Source organism: Podarcis bocagei (assembly GCF_964188305.1).
Source record: "Podarcis bocagei genome assembly, chromosome: Z".
In the NCBI taxonomy this organism is placed as follows: Eukaryota; Metazoa; Chordata; class Lepidosauria; order Squamata; family Lacertidae; genus Podarcis; species Podarcis bocagei.
In genome coordinates this window covers 34,397,280-34,422,922 of record NC_138140.1, presented here as the reverse complement: position 1 = coordinate 34,422,922, position 25,643 = coordinate 34,397,280, and the positions used below count along the sequence as shown (strand labels likewise).

The 25,643-nt window shown below is 45.6% G+C and overlaps 1 protein-coding gene and 1 long non-coding RNA gene across 3 annotated transcripts in view; one reads left to right on the top strand and one right to left on the bottom strand.

Annotated features, from left to right (window-relative positions):
* NHSL2 (NHS like 2) overlaps window positions 1-25,643 on the top strand; it is a 130,772-nt gene that overhangs the window by 9,051 nt on the left and 96,078 nt on the right. The window lies entirely within an intron of this gene.
* Window positions 190-24,507, bottom strand: LOC308578881. Of its 2 annotated transcripts, XR_014004160.1 has the most exons (5): window positions 24,425-24,507; window positions 17,449-17,635; window positions 11,371-11,440; window positions 6,418-6,652; window positions 190-527 (listed from the first exon to the last, which is right to left on the bottom strand). It is a non-coding gene; the product is annotated as an uncharacterized lncRNA (long non-coding RNA). The 2 variants fall into 2 exon arrangements; XR_014004161.1 differs by lacking the exon at window positions 190-527 and having other exon boundaries at window positions 6,080-6,652.

Genomic DNA, 25,643 nt, shown 5'->3' with positions numbered 1-25,643 from the left:
ATTCTGTTTAAAATAAAACAACATCAAACAAAACATCCATAAACCAACTTTATAAAAACACCAATCTTCCTTTTTGAAGAAGATGTATTTGTTTGCATGAGAAAAATGAACCAAAATGAGACTGCTGGATCTGTTTGGGAAGGGCATTCCAAATGTGAAGAACTTTTGCTGTGGGCAAAGCCAGGCACGATGTCCTGGACCTATAAGACCTATCTCCCATCTTTTTAATTATTTAATTACTCATTGTACAGCAGCTGGTCAGGAATGGATCACTTTGATCAGAGCCAAGGAAGCGGGTGTTTAAACTCCTGGCTGTTATCCTAATCTAATTCACCCCTCTGTAGCTCAGTGTTCAAACACCACACACCTCTGAATGCCGTTCACCAGAGAAGACAGCTGTTTGCGATGAAGTCCTGTTTCTGGGCTTCACATCAGCATCTGGTTGGCCAGCATGGGAAACAAGATGCTGGACTAAACAGGCTTTTGGTCTGAAATTGCAGGACCCTTCTTGTGTTCGTGCTTCTTTTCTTTTAGCTTTGAAAAAGATGGATTTATTTATTTTTAGTACAGTGAAATAAAATGTTTGGTATCGGAATAAAATTAGCAATTCATAATGCATTGTGAGGCCATCCTGGGGGAGTAGCACTTTTAAAATAAATGTTTTTAATTGGTTTTTCAAAAGGAACATGAGAACATAACCCCTATTAACGTACATTTACCCTCCCGCCCTCCCTCAAAGCACAGAATCCTAAGGGAAAACGTTACTGCAAAGCTTCAAATGTGAGTCCACTGTATTTGATGTTCTGTTGAGTATGTGATGAAAGGATGCAATGCCTCTATAAAATCATCCTCTTATCTCTTTCTTGCTAAGGCTTTAACTTCCTTGGTCAGTTGTTCTGAATGTGCTGCAGTCCAAACTTTCTGTTGCCATGGTGACATTTGCAAATGCTCAAATGTTTTGGGCGACAAGTTGTTGAACTGCTACTAAAAGAAACATAGGAGCCAACCGCCAGGGGCTGTGGGGCTTTGGCCCCTGCAATAAAATATCTGAGCCCCTCCCCCCCATTGATGGGCATTGCCATTCAAATGGTGTGTGTGCACGGTGTCATGTGATTGAGGAGGAAGGCACGCTTGGCAAATCCATACCATGATCAACTCCCACCCGCAAAAACCTATGTCCCCTCTGTGGAAGGACGTGTGGATCCAGAATTGGCCTCCACAGTCACTTACGGACTCATTGTTAAAACAATGTTAAAACTCGGCTACGAGCGATCGCCAAAGAAGAAGAAGAAGACCTAGGACCCCTGATTCAAGTTGGCACCCCTGAAAAGTAATCAATACTTTGTATCTCAAACTGATGTTTTCATTTTTAAATATTGTTAACAATAATGAAGTAGGGGGTACAGAGGTGTGTATGTGTCTCTTAACAACTCCGAGTACAGCTCCCAGGATTACTTGGGGGAAACCATGACTCTTTTAAGTGGTGTCATATTCCCCTGTATTCAAAGATAGGCACTAGCAGATTGAGTGGACAAGTAGGTTCAAAAAGGCAGTTTCTTCACATGCTGTAGAGAGAATTAAGGGGCTCATCAACCTGGAAAGGTAGCCCATCTAGGAGGAAGACAACTCTGATCCTAAACTTAGTTGGCCTTGCAGGATATTTTCAGAAGAAGAAAAGGCTAAGGAGGAAAGCCTACACAAATCCAGAGTGGAGACCCTAAGACAGTTGAATAGCACCTTGTACGCCTCCTTTCCAGCAACTCCTGCAGCCAAGCTGGTGCCAAACGTAATTGCTCTGCTTTATTTTGGGCCACATCAGCGAGGCTGAGAAGTGGGTCCATAACTTACACACACACACTGCCCAGCCTTGCGTCCCAGGGGTGGTCACTTGCAGTGCTGCTAACTAAAGAGGTTTGACTTCACCCCTGGAGGCACACTCCCCTGTTTCTCAAGACAGATGGATGCCGACAAAATACTGCTTTAAATGAATAGTGCAGGCAGGACTCAAGCAGGGCTCAGTTTGCACCAGTTGTAGAAAAGCTGTTTTGGCACAGAGGCTGATGCCCAACAGATTCTCACCCTCGCCCTTGCCCTTGGCATTCTACGGAAAGGAGGGTTTCTGTGCTTGAATTGGAAACTAGGTACTCCTGGTCCTAGTCAGGAGGATGCCTTGTCCCTCCTGAAGGCCAGAACAAATACAGTGTTACAGGACGAAGCTCTCCCGCTGCTTAAAAGGCCTTGGTGAAGGCAGGATGCTGCGAGGCGAAAAAAAGGTGCTGACTTTGCTTATTGTGCTGTCTCTTTTATTTTCCTTCCCCTTGTAACTGTTGGAGTCAAGTGGAACTTTTGGCTCTGCATCCTGGGTGAGTTCTGCATGCCATGAGTGGATGCTTGTTCTGGAGAGATTCGCCTGCTTTCCAAGCTGCATAGCAGTGGGGAGGGGGGAGGTTTGTGGTGGGGGTGGGAAAGCAGTTTTAAAAAGCAGCAGCCTGACACTCTTGCTTGCAGGAGGCTGTGCCAAAATGTGGGTGGAGCAAATTTGGGAATCTCCCTAGCTCTGCTGGTCCCAGGATCTGAAGGCCCCCTGGCAGAGAGGTCATAAATGGACCCCTGTGTGCAAGGAACGGGACGTGGGTGGCGCTGTGGGTCAAACCACAGAGCCTAGGAGTTGCCAATCGGAAGGTCGGCGGTTCGAATCCCCGTGACAGGGTGAGCTCCGGTTGCTCGGTCCCTGCTCATGCCAACCTAGCAGTTCAAAAGCAGGTCAAAGTGCAAGTAGATAAATAGATACCACTCCGGCAGGAAGATAAACGGCGTTTCTGTGCACTGCTCTGGTTTGCCAGAAGCGGCTTAGTCATGCTGGCCACAGGCTGTATGGCGGTTCTCTCGGCCAATAAAGCGAGATGAGCGCCGCAGCCCCACGACTGGACCTAATGGCCAGGGGTCCCTTTACCTATGCAAGGAACAGAGGTGTGCAGCATACACAGAAATGCCGTGGAGATCTTTGTGGTGCCCTGTCTGCATAGGGATCAAGGCTGTAGCTCAGTAGCAGAGCTCATGCTTTGTGTGCAGAAGACACAAGTTCAGTCTTTGGCATCTCTGGTTTAAAAACAATCAGGTGATAGAATTTTCTCTGACAGAGACCCTGGAGTACTACTGCAGTCATCATAGGCCAGGGTTCTTCAATCTTGGGTGCCCAGATGTTGTTGGTCTGTAGATCCCACGTTCCACTGCCAGCTTGCCCAATGGTTAGCGATGATGGGTGAGTCCAACAACATTTTGGGACCCAAGGCGAAAGACACTGGTGCAGTCAGTACTGGGCTAGGTGGACTCAGAGTCTGCCACTTCCTCTGTTCTTCTCAATTTTGCATTTCTGGATTATGTTATATGAGCTTCCATAAAATGAAAAACTATATTAAGCAAAGCTGCACATACAACAGTATATTAGGGGGAAATGCACTAATATGTTGGTGACTTTTTTGGGTAAATAAAAACAAACCTATGCAGAAATGTGGAGGACTGAATTTAAAACTGGGGTGGAAGAGGAATGTGAAACTGTACAAAACCCCCACCTGAAATGAACATATTGTCCATCCCTTCTACCATTCCAAGAACAGTCTCTCTTTTCTCCTTCAAGGCATGACTATTGCTATAGGGGTTCAAAGCTGGCTGGACCCATGAGCAGGAGCATTCTTGTTTGAGGGCGGTGATGCACTGCAATATTTGGTTGCAGGTTTCTCCCCCACATATCCCTAATTTATTGCACATCCCACCTACAGAAGAAGACTCCCACCATCTTCAAAATTGCATTTTGGCTGAAAAAGCACTCCTCCTCCTCCTCTTGCACCCCACTCCGAAAAGAACAGCTAATTCTGCATGAGTCAATCTCCTTTGCTCCTAGCACTGGATTCAGAAGCCTATTCCACGCCTTCTTTGAAATAAACTGTTTACTGGTGTTTAGTGGCAAAAAACCAGCCGTTCCGTGCCCTCTGACTTTGCAGGCTTGAGGTCTGGAACAAAGAAGAGGGAATAAAGGACTCAGCTGCATTTTCCAAACATGGTCTATACTATGGGCGTGCAGCTTGAATTGAGTTACTTCCATGCAGGATGTAGCTCGAGTTCATGACAAATTTTCAGGCTCATGCTAACTTCAAAAGGATCAAAGCAGTCAGAATAATGCTTTGGATGTGTGCATTGTGGGCTGAGGGCTTATCTACACTTAAATTTTGCTCTGCTTTTTCCAGACACAGGTGAAGCACAACAAACAGCAATTTTTTTTGTTATTTTTTTTTTTGTGGATTGCTGTTTGCTCTGATTCTGATTTCAAGAGCAGGTTTTTGCGGGAAAAGCTCAAGAGCAAAAGAAAAAAGAGCTTTAAAGTATGGACTGTGCCTGGGAATCATGGAGGAAAGGTAAGTGTGGATAAGCCCTGACTCTCCCACAATAAGGTTCAAGACAAAGCAGCTCAGTTCAGCAAAGCTTCCTCTTAATTTGAGCGCTGTCACTCTCTGTAGTTCTTCATTCCAGGCAGCAAGCCTGGCTGAGAGATCACGGTAGTGATTTGCAGGGGCTATGCAAAGCTCTTTGCCACACAGCTGAGGTCCTTCCGAAAACACTTTGATTTACAAAGCGCCATTAACTGAAGAAAAAATGTTTTGCTCTGGATTTAGGCAATTCAGCTCTTGGGATCTTAGGCAAGCTTTGCAGATCTTGAGATGCTAGAGAAAAGCAAGAACTATCTCCTCCTGCATGAATGCACCTGGTTGCCCAGATTATCATTGGTGGCCCTGATCCAGATGAGCAGGGCCTATTCTGTGGTGGTACCCTGTTTCATGGTTTAATCTGCTTCCCTCATTTTAACAATTTGGTGGGGGTTTTTTTTTGTTTTGCTTTTTAGGTTTGGTATGTAAGCCTCCTTGAGGACCTGTGGCATAAGGGAGTGATGGTATTTAAAATAAATTATTGTAAAATATTCCATTTGTCGAATGTGGAATGTTCTCCCCAGGGAGGGTCAGTTGGTTCCTTCCTTTAGGCACTTTTCTTCTTCTTTGGCGATCACTCGTACCCAAGTAAGATTGTCTTCCATGAACACGGTTCTAACAGTGAGTCCATAAGTGTCTGCGGAGGCCAATTCTGGATCCACACGTCCTTCCACAGTGGAGACATAGATTTCCAGGCAGGAGTTGATCACGGTGAGGGTTTGCCAAATGTGCCTTCCTCTTAGCACGTTTCTCCCTTTCGTTCTGAGTTCGAGTTTCTCCAAAGCCCATGACACCTTCGGTAAAGGCTGTTCTCCAATTGGAGAGCTTGCAGCCAGTGTTTCCCAGTTGTTGGTGTTTATACTACGTTTTTACTTCTTTTTTGTGCCTTCCCTTGAAACATTTCAAAAGGCACTGAAGGGCTTGAACTGGGGGAACACTTGAAGAAGGCTAAAGGCTGGAAATGCTTCCTTATTGGAGAACTTTGAGGAATTTGATCTTTGCAGATTTTGATACAAATTGGACTGATTCCATTTCCCAGACCTTTGCAAACCACGGGCTGTTTTATTCCCCAAATGCTCCAATGCAGATCTTGAATAAATAAGGGTGCAATACAAACTTGCCCTATGTGTTGGGCTTGGGACAGGGGGCTTGTATTGGGTGAAGGTAGCTTAAAAAGCAGAAGTGAGGACCTTCGGGCACAAGGACCAAATGTAGCTATCTAGGCCTCTCTGTCTGACTCTTGGAATTGGCAGGCCACACCCCTTGAAGGCCATACTAACCACCTCATTAAATGTTTTCACTTGGCTGGAATGTGGCCTTGAACTCTGGTCACATTGAAGTTGGTAAGAGAAAGAGGTCTGTAGAGAAGCAACAATTGCATTAATTGCTCAGCTCACTTTTTCCTCTGGCCCTGCCCATTTTGTGCATGTGTACATATGGATGCTTCTTTTAGAAATAACTACTGTAATTTTCAGTATGTTTCAAGTCTTGTGTCTCCCAATATCCCGTACTGAAGCATGTCATGCTTATTGTTCTATTCGTAAGGGGACAAAACGAATCTGCAATAAACGTACTACATGACTTGGTGCTGTGCTGTGCTGTGCTTGCAGCTCTTCCCAGAAACATGTTTTGCTATCCGTGGCTGGCTGTGGATTCCAACTGGAGGGAAAGCAAGATCTTTCCATCCAAGTGGAATTTGTGGGGGCCAGAGGCTCGTTCCCAAGCAGGCCAGGCTGAGCCGAGCAAGAAAATCACTTCCAGATTGCAGGCTCTGGTCCAATGGGCAGCCCAAGGGGTGTGGGTTTTGGCAGAGAGGAAGCGTGCCTTGGCGCTGAGACAGGAAATGCAGGACTCTGGCTCACCACGTGTGGGCTTGCTTGGCCCCGGAGGAGGGGTCTCCAATGGGTCATTTCGCTTTGGGCTTGAAAGGTCACACACCTGCACTACACTGCACAGCCTCTGCCTCCTATCTCTGTGCTGTGAAGCCCTCTGCTGAGAGCAGCGTGGTAATCCGAGAGGGCCAAAGGCTGTCACTGGAAATGTTGACGTTGTCTTGATTGTCAACTGGAATGTGACACAGTTCTCTCCACTGCTCTCATGCACATAGGCCCATTTGCATGCAGTGCAAATCAATGGAGTATCAGTTTCATTTCGCTTTGTCATTTCAAGCCCTTATGGGAAGAAAAGATAAAAAACGATTTGCGATTGGAAATACGTGGGAGAAGTTGGACTCTCTCTAGGCTCTGTTTCAGCCTTCCTCAGCTAGGTACCCTCTCAATTTTGGACTACACGTCAATGGACTTCAACCATTGGGTGGAGCTGATGGGAGTTGTAGTCCAGTAACATATCAGTGCCGCCATTTTCGCTATAATCTTTGGCGGAATTCACAGCCTGACTTAACTAGGACACTGGAATATCTCTATCGGTAGAGCGTGAGACTCTTGATCTCAGGGTTGTGGGTTTGAGCCCCGTGTTGGGCAAAAGATTCCTGCATTGCAGGGGATTGAACTAAATGGCCCTTGTGGTCCCCTCCAACTCCTGCCTTTCTATCATTTTATTAGAGTGAGTGACGTTCAAATACAATAAAATTAATTTAATTTGGGAGAACCAGACACATGTGTGATTGCAAAAACCAATAATATAATCATGTCTATCCCTTTGATGGGCTTGAAATGTGTCTGCTTCCTGTTCCATATGGCAGTTTCCTATTTCCACACTGCACCACCAGGCAGAGATGAGTGGCTGGGCCTGACACCACCTGACTCCCCCAGCTTGCATCTTCCCTCCTGCTTTCTGCCTTCCCTTCCTGCGTGGGTGTCTGGAAAGGAGTGTTTGCTCCTCCGACAGCCACCTCCCCCAGCCCTCCTGTCTTGCCACTCCCACAGCGTAGCTTTCCTCCCAGTGAGTGAGCAAGTGAGTGTCGGGGCTGCCTCTCTTCCCTTCTTCAGGCTGTAGCTGAATGGAGCAGAGATCTTGTGATGGTCCGGTCCTTTTTTGGCATGTGATGAGGATGAACACCATGGAACACAGGTAAATCTGCAGAGGCGGGCTACTCACCTGACTCCTTCGGTAGCTTGGGTGGATGCTCTGCTGAGGTACGCTGAATTCTTTCTTCTACCTGTGCCTCAAGCAGTCTGGGTTGACGGAATCATAGAACTGTAGAGTTGGAAGAAACCCTGAGGATCATCTAGTGCAGCGGTTCTCAACCTTTGGGTCCCCAGATGTTGTTGGACTACAACTCCCATCATCCCTGAGCTCTGGCCTTGCTAGCTAGGGGTGATGGGAGTTGTAGTCCAACAACATCTGGGGGACCCACAGGTTGAGAACTGCTGATCTAGTGAGTCCAACCCCTGCAATGCAGGAATATGCAGTTGCCCCATATGAGAATCGAGTCTGCAACCTTGGCGTTATCAGCACCACGATCCAACCAACTGAGCTATGTTTGTTCCAATTCAGCAGTAAACTTTGGGGTTTCCAGGGAAAGCAGCTGGACGTACTTGGGATAGCTCAGTCGGCAGAGCATGAGACTCTTAATCTCAGTCTTGTGGATTCTAGCCCCACATTCAGCAAAAGATTCAGCAAAAGTCCAACTGCAGGGGGTTGGACTAGATGGCCCCATGGGGTCCATTCCAACTCTACAATTCAATAATTCCACAGAGGTGGAACACCTCTCAGACCTGTGACTTGACATTAAGGGACAAATGGAAGTGTGGATGGACCTCCAGGGATTCAGATCAAGGTTCTCTCCCTGCCTTACCTGGAGATGCCAGGGATTTGACCTAGGGCAGCAGACTTAGCAGGGGAGCGTACTTATCACAGGCTGTCTACTCAAATATTTACTCAGCAGTCGAAACTGGTAGCATGAACAGTTTCCTTGTAAAGCTGGCCACACTGGCAGGGGCGGACCTACATTTTGGGGGGCCCTGAAGTTTGCACTGTTATGGGGGCCCCTTCACAACCGCAGCAAGGTCTGGGCAACCACTGTTATCTCCTTCAATGGGGTTGATCCATGACAGACCACCATAATTTTTTAAAAAATAGTAACCAGGGCTGTTTTAAGCATATCCGGCGCCATGGTACAAAGCTCCCTCCGCCCTGCCCCCCCCATTTCCCAGAGTTTTTTAGGGAGGACGGCACTGCCGGTGGGGCTGGAGGAGGCGGGCATCGGCTGGAGGGTGGCTCCTCCGGTGGGGAAGAGGCGGAGGCTGGCCGCTTCGTGCCATGGTGGCCACGGCAGACGGAGGCTCTGGGTGTGGCGCTGCTTCGGCATGGCGGAGGCAGGCGAGGGCGGCGAGCTGATGCAGGGAGGTGCCGCATCCAGCCTCCACCTCTTCCCTGGCGCCCTCCAGAACTTGGCACCCTGGCACCCTGCGCCACTAGCTTCTATGGGTAAGACGCCCCTGATAGTAACCACTACAACTAAGATTTTGATTGAAGTTGTACTGGATTATCTCACATGTCCAAGTCACTGGTGTGAATAAAAAATTCTCTATGCCTTACAGTTTTTGAGTTATGGGGGGGGGGAGGAGAATTAGGGAAGTGTTATATACATGCATTAGGCACTTTTTAAAGCAAATTTTTAAAGCAATCTGGGCTAAAGTCATTACTTGGGCCTCTCTAGGATTAGCGTCCCCAAAGCTTAAGCTTCATTAGTTTCATAGCAGATCTTCCTCTGAAAACTGGTATGCATTCGCTTTCTTTTCCTTTTTCCTTTGTGAAAGGTGTAGCATTGGTACCCATCTGACAAACAACGTGTGGCATGGTTATCAGATCCATGCATGCACATGTATTATTTTATATGATGATAACTCAGGTGCATAATTTGTGCACTATAAAGTTGCGAATCAGACTATGTAATAAAATACTAACACTAATGCTAGTAACAATAATGGTGTTGTTCGGCTTTTGACTATAAATGAAGGAGGTGCTATTTTATTGACAGCTGACTCCATCAGGCCTCCGCTTCAAAATAGGAAAAAGATAAGAAAAAAGGGTCTTTGCACTAGGCTGAGAAAGGGATCTCTGCCTGAGAGGTTGGAGAGCTGCTGCCAGTCAGTGAAGACAATACTGAGTTAGATGGACCAGTGGCCAAATGCAGATCTGCAAATATGACCCCTGCATAGCAAATAATTTGGTTGTGTACTTCTATTAGTTTGCACAGCAGAGGGAATTTCAGCGTCATGAAATGGCACTCTACACTTGAGAAAATTCCCATTTGGACACAGGCTGCTATCTCCTTTAAACACTAAGCCATTTGGATACAGCTGTGTTGCAGGAGAGTTGCCCATGTCATCATATTGTCCCTCTGTTGCAGATTGTTGCACTGGAATTCCTTCTTTCTTGCTTGAAGTTTTCTAAGGCTCCTGTTTACATGCTCCTGTTTTACATTCATTGCGCTCCCACCAAGAGTTTGGAAAGTGGAGTGCACACATTAACCAAAATCCATATCTCTTGTTTCTTATAAAATACTGCATTTTTATGAGTTCCCCTAACAAACCAGCTTCAACCCAAATTGAGAAAAATGATGACTTTGCTGTCTTTTAGGTTGGCAAGAGTCCTACAAAGGTTAAAACGACAACTATACAGTCCCTGCCTTCAGGGTTAAAATATAGTAGTTACAAGATAAGAGCAGAATGGGAGGGAGGAGGAAATAGGAACACAAGCAAATCTGGGAATGAGTTCTTCATAAAACACATTACTATCAGGAATCATGGGTGTCCACAGTGCGATGTATGTGTGTGGGGGGGAGGAAATCCCCCTTGAATGAACCATAATCTCCAGATTCCCTGGTTTCTTCCTTCCTTTTTTTAAGAGAGAGTGCGTGTTTAGCATCTGTAGAACCTGAGCTATATTTAGGCAACAAGTTACAGTCACTATTCTTTTCATTTGTTTGTGAGAAACCAGCCAGTCCACGTCCACCAAATAAACACACTTGCAGTGTTTCATACTGGGACGCAGGTGGTGCTGTGGTCTAAACCGATTGGAAGGTTGGCGGTTCAAATCCCCGCGATGGACTGAGCTCCTGTTGCTCTGTCCCAGTTCCTGCCAACCTGAACAACCTGTTCGAAAGCACGCCAGTGCAAGTAGATAAATAGGTACCGCTGCGGCAGGAAGGTAAACGGCATTTCCATGTGCTCTGGCTTCCGTCACGGTGTTCCGTTGCACCAGAAGCGGTTTGGTCATGCTGGCCCCATGACCCTGAAAGCTGTGGAATCCTGTGGCCAACGCGGCACTTGAACCCTCAACTCTGACATCAAGAGTCTTATGCTTTACCAACTGAGCTATCCCAGCAGTCGATAAACGATGGTGCTCAATGTTTCTATTCTCTGTTTAAAATGAATCTGTATGTAAGCCAGGTGTGGGGAACCTTTGGCCCGCCAGATGCTGCTGAATTACAACCCCCATTAGCCCCAGCAAGCATGGCCAGTGGCCAGGGATGATGAGAATTGTGGCTCAGCAGCAATCTGGAAGGCCAGAGGTTCTCCACATCTGCTCTAAGGCTAAGCATGTGAAAAGGAAACAGCTGCACATTGCTCTCTCTCTCCCTCCCCCCAACCAATGCACTCTCTTACTTTACCCTGTCTCCAATGTCTCCTCTCCAGCTCTAGTATGCCCTGTTCAGATATTTAGATTGTGACCTCCTTGGGACAGGGACCTATTCTCTTCCACTCTACAAAGCATCACATAAACGGATGAAGAAAAGGCAAAATGGTTTGAGGCACACTTAGGGTTCTTTGAAAAGAAATTCCTTTTGTTTGCTGGGCAGGGAGTGATCTAGAAAGGTCACAAAGCAACCGGTAAGATACAGCAGGGAGAGGCCCCCTGATTCACTCCCCAGCACACACAAACTCCTTCAGCACTGCTAATTGGAAGACTAAGCAAATCCCACCTTTTCCAAGTCTTTAAACTGTCCTGATGATGCAAAAGAAATGTGGTTTGGGGAGAGGAATGGCCGAGACCTGTCAAGGGAGATGAAAGAAGAAAGAATTATGGGGCAAAACTGCTTGCGCTTGTCTGGGGCAGGAACAGTCCGTGCTGGGAGCCAAAGACTGTGCCAGAAGCATCTTGTAAATCCCACTTAATGGGTGGTCTCTCATTCGTGCGTGTTTGTGTGTGTGTGTTTTCCTATCTTGCCAGCAATGGGCTCACGCCATCCATGGTGTCTATAAAAGGGTTACACACAACAGCTTTCTGCTCAGCGATTGCTTAAAGATGCAGAATGTTTGGGGGCTAGGATGTGGGGGGGGAGGGCTGGCTCCAGATCTGAGAAGGCCCCCTGGTGCCATGTGGGTTTACATCCCAATGGCGGGTATTTATTTACTTATTACATTTCTACCCCAGCTTTGGTCCAGGGAGCAAACAACATCGCATACAAGGTTCCCCCCCCCCTGCCGCGCTCAAGTCAGGTTATCCCCCTCACAACAACCCTGTGAAGTAGGTTAGGATGAGAGACAGTGGCTGTGTACATACCATGCATTTGACACACATTTAAAGCGCATGGCCTCCAGAATCCAGGTAGTCTGTTAAGGGTGCTGGGAACTGTAGATTTGTGAGGGGTAAACCACAGTCAGCAGGATTTATTAATTTTTTTGCAGGGGGTGGGGAAAGAGTCATGTGCTTCAAATGTATGGTGTGTATGCAAGCAGTGACTGGCCCAAGGCCGCTCTGTGAACTTCATAGCTGCTTGGAGATTTGAACCCTGGTTTTCTGTGATCTTGTGACATAGTGTTGCTGTGGGGCATTGTTGGAAATTAAAATGAGATCTCCCAGACTCCTGGGGGCCAGGCAGCATTTACATTTCCCACAAAGCCTCTGATGTTGCATTCTGGAGGTGTGGACATTGCCCAGCCAGGATCAGGAACTATGGCGGAAAAGAGACCACACAACCAATTTCGTGGTGGTGCTGTGGTGGTTAGGATAATTGGATTTTGTTGAATATGTATTATAATGGTTGGGAGTTACTCGTGCGTAATCCTGCTCCGTTTGATCATTAGATTGCCTGGTTAAACCCTCCGGACTGCACAGCCCATCTCAGCGTGGCTGCCCTTAGTCACTCGTAGAATTTGTCTGTGGGCGTTTCTTAAAGCGTTGCCAACATAAGAGTTGTTTGACGCCCAATCGTCGCCGCCTCTCACTGCGCGGGAGTCTCCTGCGCAGGGTGGGCGTGGGCAGCGGGGTGCTTGGGCTCTCCTCGCTAACTTCCAACGAAGAGTCCTGGAGCCCCTGCACCTCCCTGTCCCGTTGCTCTCCTGGATCCCTGGTGTTACACTCATTCTCTTCCCCTTCTTCCCAGCTGAGTCTCCCTCTAGCGCTGGGACCTTCTCCTGCAGAATCAGAGACCCTCTCCTTCTCCCGTGCCTCTGATGGCAGTTCCCTGACAGGTATCTTTCAGAGTGGGGTGAGGAACCTTAGGCCCAGGAATGAAATGTGGCTCTCCCAAACAACTCTCTCAAGGCCACATGTGTGAATATGGGTGTGAAAAATAACCTACTATACAAAGGCAAAAATGGCATTCATTGCTCCACCTACTTTTGCCTCTGGCCCCTCCCATGACTGGAATGTGGCCCTCAGAAGGTTGTTTACAAGGGAATGTGGCCCTTGGGCTGAAACTGATCCCCCCCCCCCCGCTTTAAGGGCACCTCCCTTTCTGGTTTGAAGAAACCAAGCGGAAGTTTTAAGGAGCCTGGCCTTGTGGAGAATTAGGCCTTCAAAGAGGCCGCAACACTCATGAATAGTACTTAATAAACACCATCAGTTCTAAAAGCAAACTCAGTTGGTATGTGCTGACAGAATTGTAGCCAAAATGAGGCCGCTGGGAAATTAAAAAGAGAGGAACAAGCATGGTTGGGCCATGTTTTGCCAAAGAACAAAAATATGGATGAGCAGTGAGGGACAAAACCTTTCAATGAAGACTGAGCATTCTCAGTTAGGGAAGAGGCAGAAAAACAGGAGAGGGCAAAGAAATGGGGTATCCGTTCAGAAGGTAAGGCTGGCTGAAACTTTAGCAAAACTAATCCAGCTGCTTATTTGTCTCCCCTCTTTTCTTCCACCACCACCACATTTATTATAATTCATTCATTCACCTTTATATATAGCATTTATATAGCACCATTAATGGCTCTGTAGTAAAAAAAGAAGAAGAAATGATAATTACCTTAAAATCAGGTATAAACAAAAACTTACAATGCCCATCCATATATATATATATATATATATTTGCTTTCGTAGATTTTCACGGGTACAAGAATGCAGGTTTTGGTGTCTTCGGGTGTCTTCCCGTGTAAGAGTTGGGGTGTCTAGGCGACGTTTCGACGAGGTCTCACTCGTCATCTTCAGGCTGGTGCTTTCGGCTTCTTGTTACTGGAACAGAGCAAGATCTCAGTGTTTGAGTTCCTATAAATACTGTTGAGGGGGTGTGGTGTATAGCCTCCAACGTTCTGGGCAGAGAGGAAGTTCCCAGGTTAGTGTGCCTTTTCTTCTTTTGTTCATTAATTACTTGAGGGATATCTTGAGTGATTTCTTGAGTGATAATCTGAGTACCACTTAGGAGGGTCATTAGGTGTGGATTAGTTGCTAAAGCTTTCGTGTCTTGACCTCTTGAGCTTGTAAAGAGTTTTTCTGAGAAGATGGCTGTACTGCACTTAGTTGTGCTCTGGCTTGGCTTCGTGTATAGGGGCGAGCTGTGGTTTTGTGCCACCCTCACAACATGAACAAGAAACACCCTCACAACATGAACAAGCGTGACGATACGTCCCGCCTGCCAGACATCTGGAAAATAGCCCTCCCCACAAAAACCGACACCAGTACCAGAAGCACACAGAACGCCATCTGCAATCAACCACACCAGACCCAAACCCAGACCCTCTCCACAGATAAATTACAGACACCATCCAGTAGCCAAACCATAGTGGCACCTCCGGATGCTGCACCCCCCTGCAATCCCTACACAGATCTGGCTGGCACAGGGCACAAAACCACAGCTCGCCCCTATACACGAAGCCAAGCCAGAGCACAACTAAGTGCAGTACAGCCATCTTCTCAGAAAAACTCTTTACAAGCTCAAGAGGTCAAGACACGAAAGCTTTAGCAACTAATCCACACCTAATGACCCTCCTAAGTGGTACTCAGATTATCACTCAAGAAATCACTCAAGATATCCCTCAAGTAATTAATGAACAAAAGAAGAAAAGGCACACTAACCTGGGAACTTCCTCTCTGCCCAGAACGTTGGAGGCTATACACCACACCCCCTCAACAGTATTTATAGGAACTCAAACACTGAGATCTTGCTCTGTTCCAGTAACAAGAAGCCGAAAGCACCAGCCTGAAGATGACGAGTGAGACCTCGTCGAAACGTCGCCTAGACACCCCAACTCTTACACGGGAAGACACCCGAAGACACCAAAACCTGCATATATATATATATATATATATATATATATATATATATATATATATATATACACACAAGTCTTCTGCAGCATTCTTAAAGGATGAGTGTAACAAAGCGCACTGACATATTTTCTAAGTGCCCTCCCAATTTAAAAACCAAACACCTGGGTAAATAAGAATGTTTTTTGCCTGGTGCCTAGAAACAGACAACAATGGCACCAAGTTTGCTTCCCTGAAAAGGGCATTCCACAAATGGGGAGCCACCACTGAAAAGTTGGCCTGTTCTTGTTATATTTAATACTTATTGATGCATCTTTCCTGGAGTGGCAGTGTTGTGCAATGAACCTGTGGAAAGGCATTAAATGAGTTTTGAAAAAACAGGTAAATCAGGTGATATAAAATAAACAAGAGGCTTCTGATAAATTATGGCCCTGTTGTGGAAATATTGAAAATCCAATCTTTTGTTTTCAGTGAGGCAAGTAGGAAGAGATAATAAAAGGCAAGAAAGGTTCTGTTACATTTGCAGCAGGGACGGGGAGAACCCTGGCCCTTCAGATGCTACTGATTTGCAATACCCACCATCCCTGCTGGGCTTGTTGTTGTTGTTGTTTAGTCGTTTAGTTGTTTAGTCGTGTCCGACTCTTTGTGACCCCATGGACCAGAGCACGCCAGGCACTCCTGTCTTCCACTGCTTCCCACAATTTGGTCAAACTCATGCTGGTAGCTTCAAGAACACTGTCCAACCATCTCATCCTCTGTTGTACCCTTCTCCTTGTGCCCTCCATCTTTCCCAACATCAGGGTCTTTTCCAGGGAGTCTTCTCTTCTCATGAGGTGGCCAAAGTATTGGAGCCTCAGCTTCACGATCTGTCCTTCCAGTGAGCACTCAGGGCTGATTTCCTGAAGAATGGATGCGTTTGATCTTCTTGCAGTCCATGGGACTCTCAAGAGTCTCTTGCAGCACCATAATTCAAAAGCATCAATTTTTTGACGATCAGCCTTCTTTATGGTCCAGCTCTCACTTCCATACATCACTACTGGGAAAACCATAGCTTTAACTATACGGACCACTATGACCTGTCCATTTTGAGTGCCCTGCTCGGCATAGTTCATAGCTTCTTTGAGTTATTCAAACCCCTTCGCCACGGCAAGGCAGTGATCCATGAAGGGGCCCTGCTGGGCTAGGGTTGATGAATGTGGGAGTCCAACAACATTTGGAGGGCAGTTGGTTCCCCACAGCTTATCTATAGAGCTCCAAAGGCAGCCCTTGCAAGCTGACTTTCCTAGGAGTTGCCCACCTGTTGCCTGGTATTCAGGTAACACACACACGGTGGTAGGATCCTCATAATCATTAATAAATGTGTTTAGATGTCAGAGGTTTTCCTCTGTGCTCTTAAGCATTCACAGGCTCTGTTAGAAGCATGCCTCTGCTTGGTACCTGGAGAGAAAAGGCAGCCCACCGCAGGCCCTCTTTGGCAGGCTAGGGCTAGGAGCAGAACTGACAACAGATCCATTGAGCTCCATCGCATCCGAGATCCAGGAAGACTTATTCTCAGAGGCCTTTTCCCACCGCCACCTCACTCCCCTCCCCTTCCTGGCAAGACTTCTCTAAAGTACCAAGCACACTGTGCCCGTTGGCAGCTCACCAGGCAGCCAGCGAAGGCTGTGCGCACACAAGTATACACAGGGCATTGGCTGCTGGCACAAAGTGTGGCTTCAGTGGAGGGTGCTGAGGCTGGCTGGGAGGCTCCCTTGCACTCTGCCCTGCTGAATGAGCCAAGTGTGCTTGCCCAGAGAATTGGCATTTTATGTGTGCGTCGCTTGCCTGTTCAAGTGAAAGAGAGCAGCGCACTAGACGCCTCTTATTCAGAGGCCCCTCTCTCCGGGGTTCATCACACAGCCAGGAGCAGACATTTCTCCTGAAGATGCACCCAGCTTGGAAGTCAGCGAAGGGCAAGAAAGGACTCCGAGGGAGAATGGAGTGGGCAACACCAAGCGGTAGATCGGCTGCTGCTTCGTAGGCTGGTTCTGAAAGGAAGCAGTTACCCTTCAGGGATGCAAGCAGGTGAGAAGCACCTCTGTGGTAACGGTATGACTCTTGTGAGGGGAGCAGCACTTTTTATTCTGGGCGACCCCTGTGCCTTTTTGTTTGCTTGCTTCACAGAATTATAGAATAGTAGAGTCGGACGGGAAGGGTCATCTAGTGCAGCCCCCTGCAATGCAGGGATCTTTTGCCCAACATGGGGCTCCGACCCACGGCCCTGAGTTTAAGAGTCTCATGCTCTACTGACTGCGCTGTCTCAGCACTTCCCATTTTGCAACAGGCAGAAACTCAGCAGATGAAGCCTCGACAGCATTGCTCCCCCCCCACCCTTTTTCTAAAAAAAACCTTTTAGACTTCTGCCTTTCCACTATTAATTATTTTGTTGTGAAGGGGAGAAAATGTACTTTCTAAATGTTGGTGTGCATGTTAAAGGCAGAGAAAAGGGAGTGGAGAAGTTAGCAACCCATGTCTATGGAAGAGTTTCTGTGGGGCAATGTCCCCCCGCACTTACTGAGGGGTTGTCCACACTCACCTTTTCTCCATGCTTTTCAGGCATGGTCTGCGCTTTAAAACTCCATGTCCAAGCGCTCCTCTCTCCCTCTTTTTCTCTCTCTCTCTTTCTGCTCTGGAGCTTTCCCTGAGAAAACCCAATCCTTAAAGCTCAGTCGGAGCAAACAGCAATCTACTGAAAACTCGAATTACTCCAATTCAGCGCAGACCTGTGGCTGGAAAGAGCAGGCAAAAGTTAAATATGGATAAGCCATCACCGGTGCTACCCGATCTGTGTGGTTTTTACTTATTTCAATAAACTGCATTGAATGCCCACTTCATTCTGGTGATGCATGAATTGATCCGCGTTGGCAAATGTTGGAATAAAGCGCAAGACAATACGGGAAAAGCTTGATCGCAAATGCAAGGAGCGTTAACCTCCCAGGAATCGGCCTTAAGCCGCTGCTGCCACCTATAGGATGTCCTGAGTATAGATAGCGAAGCCTGGGAATGTAGAACGAGAACATGATTAGGTTAGTATGCGGTCACGTCCACACCTTGTATTTAAAGCATATTCAACACACATTTAAAGCTCATGCTTTCCCCACAAAGAACCCTCCGAACTACAGATTCCCTCTCACAAAATCACAGTTCTTGTTACCCTTAGCAAAGTACATTTCCCATGATTTTTTGGTGTGGGGAAGAACCATGTGTGTTGAATGCTCTTTAAATGTATGGCTTATGTGCAGGTTTGGATGTGCAGGTTTGTTGCTGTTTCGTTGGATCAATTTGTACCCAGTTCATTAGACCTCCCTGGAAAAGTCTGGCTGGTTTTGTCAATAAACTGAAAGCCAGGCCACCAGATGAAGGGTTGATTTAGAAATATTCCATGGAGATTTATTAATAGGGTTAAATCCAGGATTGTGTTTAATCCCACTTGAGACCTTCTCTCTATATCCCCACCCTGACTGGCCAGAAAGGGGATGATAAGGTGCTTTTGCACTGAGGCTCCTTTCAGCTGACTTCAGCCGCAGGCATGTGGCACTGTCTCCCCCCCCCCCCCCCCCGCTCAGGAAGAGTCGTAAAATAACAATTAAAGGTAAAGGTAAAGGGACCCCTGACCATTAGGTCCAGTCGTGACCAACTCTGGGGTTGCGGTGCTCATCTCACTTTCTTGGCCAAGGGAGCCGGCGTACAGCTTCCGGGTCATGTGGCCAGCATGACTAAGCCGCTTCTGGCGAAACAGAGCAGCACACGGAAATGCCGTTTACCTCCCCGCCGGAGCGGTAACTATTTATCTACTTGCACTTTGACATGCTTTTGAACTGCTAGGTTGGCAGGAGCAGGAACTGAGCAACGGGAGCTCACCCCGTCACAGGGATTCGAACCGCCGACCTTCTGATCAGCAAGTCCTAGGCTCTGTGGTTTAACCCACAGCGCCACCTGCGTCCCAAAATAACCATTGCTGGCTCTGAATTATACCTTATGTTGGATTTAGAGATAACTGAAACTACAAAGAGTTTGTTCTGGATCTTGCTGTTCTGTTCCTATTTTAAACCACTTGGAATTTAGTGTGTGTGTGTGTGTGTGTGGATCAGTTTGCTGGATAGCAGGAGAAAGTTCCGGAAAGGAGTTGCTGGCCCCTTATGGGAAAGGCTGTAGCTCACCGGTAGAGCAGCTCCTTTGCATGCAGAAGGTCCGAGGCTCAGTCCCAGGATGGGAATGTCCCCAGTCACCTGCTGAGAGTGCAGTCGTCACTGAGCTAGATGGACCCGTTGCTCTGACTCTGTATAATGTGGCTTCTTCTGTTATTTCTGTATCACTGTCAGCACATGGGACATTTTACAGAGCACAAGGGGACAAGTCCCTGCCCTGAGCAGCTTACGACACGAAATTTGAAACTGGGATGGGGGGAGAAGAGGGGGTGAATGCCCCCATATTTCATGGGGCCACCCCCCACTTAAAGCAGGAGAGATTTTCAGTAACTTTTACGGGGGCGGCAGCTTGCTGAATGTTAATACTTTTCAGGGTGGGGAGTTTTATACCATAGACCAGGCAAGTCCAACCGGTCGATCGCGATCTACCGATCGATCGCGTGTCATCCCTGGTCGATCCTTGTCGATCGTGTGACCCAGATTGATCGCCCCCCCCAAAAAAACCTCAACAACTGTGGTGAATTATCCCAAAAAAACTCAACAACTTTGGTCAATCCAATGGGTAGATCACTGCCTGTTTTTTTTATAGTGGGAGTAGATCACAGTCTCTTGAGAGCTGGGCATGCCTGCTAAAACCACTTAGGGGCTGCTTCAAGCAGTGGCAGAGCAGCTGCCCAGCCGTTTTATTTGTGAAGCATAGAACTGTAAAGTTGGAAGTGACCCTAATCTCAGTTTCTCACTTCCACATAATCTTTGTGCGAGCAAATTGGAACAGAAGCCACAATTTCGACTGACCACTCACAGGCCTGCGGATTATGTTCAGCTGCCATTTGAAACTGCAGTTTGCCTTCAACTCCTGCAGGTGGCACTGTAGGAGAGCAGCTTTGTCCAGCTTCTAAAGGCCTTCTAGGCCCGCAACATCTGCACCTCACATATCCCAAACCATGGACTCCAATGTGGAATTTGAGACACTTAGGAAAGAAATGTTCCAAATCACCTTCCAAATGCACCCACTTTTTCAAGGGTGCAAGCAATCCTCTATTTTTTTCTGGTGCCATTCCCATAATGTGCACATCAGGAGCTGGCCAGCAGCTAGATTGGCCCTTTGTGTATATGTGATTTTTTGAGGAGGCAGTGGGGAAGAGATGGGTTAAGATCTTGCAAGCAACCTTCATAAAAGAAAAAGGGCGGCCAAATGCAAAAGAGGACAGGCAAGGAATTTCATTTTTTAAAAAATGATATTTATTAGGGGTTTAAAAATTACAGGGGGGGGGAACAACAAAAAATTTAACAGGACATACATTGCAATACATAAAAAGAAAGACATAGAAAAACAATACAACAATACAGCAAAAAGAAACAATAACACTAAAACATACATCCAATATTCCATATCTTTACCTTTCATTTACTTGTTTCATCGACCTCCTCGCACCTCCCTTTTTTGTATTCTAGTTCAATTAATTGTTTCAGCAAATTCTTTCCATCTTTCTCAATTTTTGTTCTATAATTTATCTTAACGGTCTAACCTTAAATTTTTCATTTTGGCCCATTATCAATCAGCTTTTACTTAATTCTTTATTACATTTCTGCTAAAACCATGTAACTTCATTCCAGCATCCTTCTAACATTCATTAATTTTGCAATGTTTTTGTAAATATACTTTAAATTTTTTCCAATCTTCTTCCACCGACTCTTCTTTTTTTTAAAAGATATTTTATTAAGTTTTCACAATAAAAGACAAAGAAAATACAAAGTCACACACACAAAAAATACAATACAAAAATACAGACATTAACAAAAACATACAACATAATTAAGCCAAATTTTCATAACCCTCTTTCTTGACTCCCTCACATCTCCCTTTCCTGTGTTCCCATTTACAAAATCGTGTTCAGCAATACTTCACCTTCTCTCAAAGTTTGTTTTGGATTGTACATTTCAACTATTATGTCTCCAATTTTACCCTTTGTTATCAAGTATTTAAATATTTAAACTTGACATAATATTTATTCAAATTTCATCTTGGTTCTTATAATTCAGTTATTTTCATACTTCTTTCGACTAGGTTACTAATGCCATGTTGTCTTTATATCCTGCATCATTCTAGCATTCATACAATTTACAATACTTTTGCAAATAGTCCTTAAATTTTTTCCAGTCCTCTTCCACTGTCTCTTTTCCCAGGTCTCGGATTCTGCCAGTCATTTCTGCCAATTCCATGTAGTCAATCAGTTGCATCTGCCATTCTTCCAGAGTGGGCAAATCTTCTGTCTTCCAGTACTTTGCGATGAGTATTCTTGCAGCTATTGTCGCATACATAAAGAAAATTCTGTCCTTCTTTAGCACCCTCTGGCCGACAATGCCCAAAAGGAAGGCCTCTGGTTTCTTAAGGAAGGTATATTTGAATACCTTTTTTAGTTCATTATAGATCATTTCCCAGAAAGCCTTAACCCTTGGGCACGTCCACCAAAGGTGAAAGAATGTTCCTTCAGTTTCTTTGCATTTCCAACACTTATTGTCTGGCAAATGACATATTTTTGCAAGCTTGACTGGGGTCATGTACCACCTGTAAATCATTTTCATAATATTTTCTTTCAAGGCATTGCATGCCGTGAATTTCACACCGGTGGTCTTCTTCCACCGACTCTTCTCCCTGGTCTTGGATTCTGCCAGTCATTTCCGCCAGTTCCATGTAGTCCATCAACTTCATCTGCCATTCTTCCCTGGTGGATAGATCTTGTGTCTTCCAGTACTTTGTGATAAGTATTCTTGCTGCTGTTGTGGCGTACATAAAAAGAATCCTATCTTTCCTTGGCACCAATTGGCCGACCATGCCCAGGAGAAAGGCCTCTGGTTTCTTCAGGAAGGTATATTTAAATACCTTTTTCATTTCATTATAGACCATCTCCCAAAATGCCTTAATCTTTGGGCATGTCCACCAAAGGTGAAAGAATGTGCCTCCAGTTTCATTACATTTCCAGCATTTATTATCAGGCCGATGGTAGATTTTTGCAAGCTTGACTGGTGTTCAGTGGCGTAGCGTGGGTTGTCAGCACCCGGGGCAAGGCAAGTAATTTGCGCCCCCTAACCCATGGATTTGCGCCCCTAACCCGTGGATTTGCGCCCCCTAACCCTAACCTCCAGATGTTGCGCCCGGTGCGGCCAGCCCCCCCTGCACCCCCCACGCTACGCCACTGCTGGTGTTATGTACCACCTATAGATTATTTTCATCAAATTCTCTTTTAAGGCATTACATGCCGTAAACGTCATACCAGTGGTCCATAACTGTTCCCAGTCAGCCATCATAATATTATGTCCAACATCTTGTGCCCATTTAATCATAGCAGATTTCACCGTTTCATCTTGAATATTCCATTTCAACAGCAAGTTATACATTCTTGACAAATTCTTAACTTTAGAGTCTAACAATTCTGTTTCCAATTTTGATTTTTCTACCTGGAAGCCTAATTTTTTGTCCAAATTATATGCCTCCATTATTTGATAATAATGGAGCCAATCTCGTACTCTGTTTTTTTAATTTTTCAAAGCTCTGCAATTTTAATCTGTCACCTTCTTGTTCCAAAATTTCCCAATACTTTGGCCATTTGGCCTCCATATTGAGTTTTTTCTGAGCCTTTGCTTCCATTGGTGACAACCATCTTGGGGTTTTATTTTCTAACAAGTCCTTGTATCTTATCCAAACATTAAACAGTGCTTTTCTGACAATATGGTTTTTAAACGCTTTATGTGCTTTAACCTTGTCATACCACAGATATGCATGCCAACCAAATACATTGTTGACACCTTCCAAATCCAACACATCCGTGTTTTCAAGAAGCATCCATTCTCTCAGCCAACAAAATGCGGCTGATTCATAATAAAGTTTAAGGTCTGGCAGGGCAAATCCACCTCTTTCTTTAGCATCTGTTAATATCTTAAATTTTATACGAGGCTTCTTGCCCTGCCAGACAAATCTAGAGAGCTCTCTGCCACTTCTTGAAACAGTCCATTTTGTCCAAAATTTGCAATGTTTGAAACGAAAACAGCATTCTTGGCAGTACGTTCATTTTTATTACAGCAATTCGGCCTAACAACGATAGCTTCAAATTTGACCATATTTCTAAATCCTTTTTCACTTCAGTCCAACATTTTTCATAATTATCCTTAAATAAATTCACATTCTTAGCAGTCATGTTAACCCCTAAATATTTCACTTTCTTAACCAGTGTCAATCCTGTCTCCTTCTGAAACTTATCTCTCTCAATCTCAGTTAAATTATTCTCTAAAACTTTAGTTTTCGTCTTATTCAACTTAAAGCCTGCTACCTGACCAAATTCTTGAATCAGTTCTAATACTCTTTTAGTACTTGATTCTGGCTCCTGTAAAGTCAATACCAAGTCATCAGAAATGCTTTCAATTTGTACTGTTTGGCTCCCACTTGTATACCAATTGGTCCCTTCTAATCATATTTAACAAAACCTCCAGGACCGATATAAAAAGCAATGGAGAGATTGGGCAACCTTGTCGTGTTCCTTTCTCAATCTTAAATTCTTCCGTCACTACATTATTCACAATTAATTTGGCCTTTTGTTCTGAGTAGATTGCACCTATACCGCTTCCAAAACCTTGACCAACCCCCATCCCCAATAAATTCTTCTTCATAAAACTCCAGGAAATGTTGTCAAAGGCTTTCTCCGCATCCACAAATATCAAAACTGCTTTAGTATTAATCTTAACTTGTAATTTTTCTAAGATATTAATTATATTCCTTGTATTGTCAGACAAGTGTCTGCCCGGAAGAAAGCCCGCTTGATCTTTATGGATTTCTTCTGCTAACACATTTTTTAATCTTTTAGCCAGAATGTCTGCAAAGATTTTGTAATCCACATTAAGCAGTGATATGGGGCGGTAGTTCTTAAGCTGCGTCTTTTCAGTCTCTGTTTTCGGTATAAGTGTGATGTACGCTTCCTTCCACGACTCTGGTGCCCTTTTCCCTTCCAATATTCCATTACAGACTTCCTTTAAAGGTTGTATTAACCATTCTTTCAAAGATCTATAATATCTAGAAGTCAGTCCATCCGGTCCTGGAGATTTACCTAATTGCATGTTCTGAATGGCCCCTTCTACTTCCTGTTCCGTTATTTTGTAGTTCAGCATTAATTTGTTTTCTTGGGAATTTTTTTGTAGTCCATTCATTTTCAGGAATTTCAGAAGTTGTATGTGCTGGAATTCTACAACCGCTGCTACAGGCCCAGGAGCCCTGCCTTATTTTATATCTTGCTTCCCTAGGATAACCCCACCACTACCACATTTTTCTTCATTGGCCCAGCTGCTTCAGGAGCTCCACTGACCTTTTCTTACCTCTCTCTAGCTGTCCCTCTTTCTTAACGAAAGAGCTTAAGGCAAGTCTGCTAGATGAGACCAATGGCCCATTCTCACAGTGGCCAACCGTGGGAAGCCTGCAAGCTGGACATAACAGCACAATGCCTACCTGTGATTCTCATCAACTGGTATTCAGAGGCATAACACCTCTGACAGTGGAGGTAGACTATAGCCATCGTGGCTAGTAGCTGTGGATATAGTATGCCTTATTATATGGAATAGTAGCCTTATTCTAGTTGATAGTCTTATTTTGAATTTGTCTAATCCTCTTCTAACATCATCCAAGTTGGTGGCCAAGACTGCCCACTGTGGGAGAGAGTTCCATAGTGTAACTACGTACAGTACATGAACTGGTTCTCTGAAAAAGAATCAGTGAGGATGGAGAACCCCAACTAGCAACTGGTGGACCAAGCATGTAGTACTTGGGAAGCCACCTATGGCTCTGCTGTGGCTGGTTGCTAATCTCCAACACAGTGGCAGGGAACCTCAAAAAAGTTTAAGGGCTGCTTGCAAAGGATTTTCAAACAGTCCCATGCTGTGGTTTGAAGTCCTGATAATCGGGTACCCACCTCTCAAATTTTATGTGTGAGGGTTGGGAAAATTAAGATTTTGCCCACTGGCCAGAAATAATTTTGTATCAAATTATGGCTTAGGGTTATGTGTGAGCCCAGGCCAGCCACTTAACAATAGTTTGTTTACTATGGTTAAAGGTAAGCTCATTGATCAAGGTTTTTAGTTGGTTTATACACCTTTGTTAACATAGTGTTATGTGCAAACTCAGACCACCTCCTTTAACTATAGCAGGCATTAGTAAGGTTTATCTTGCCTAGGCCAGATTGGTCTGGTGGAGATCCCTCTGTGGGCCGGATTGCGCGTGCCCGTGAGCACCCACACCCACAATTTTTGGCATCTGCACAGACGCGATTTCCGGCGCCACGGAAGCAAGTCCCCGTGCTGTGCTGCACCGGTTTAGCACAGTGTGCGAGTGGGCAGCTCAGTTCGGGGGCAGCTCGGGGGCTGGTCAAACGACCTCCGTGGGCTGCTTCCGGCCCATGGGCCTTAGGTTGCTGACCCCTGAACTATGGTTAAGGAGCTGTCACTGACCAAAAGCTACAGAGCCACAAACAAATAGTGGCAAAAGATTTAAACTGCTGGCTTCATTGCACTCACTGGTATTCTGTTATGCAATAAAACAAGG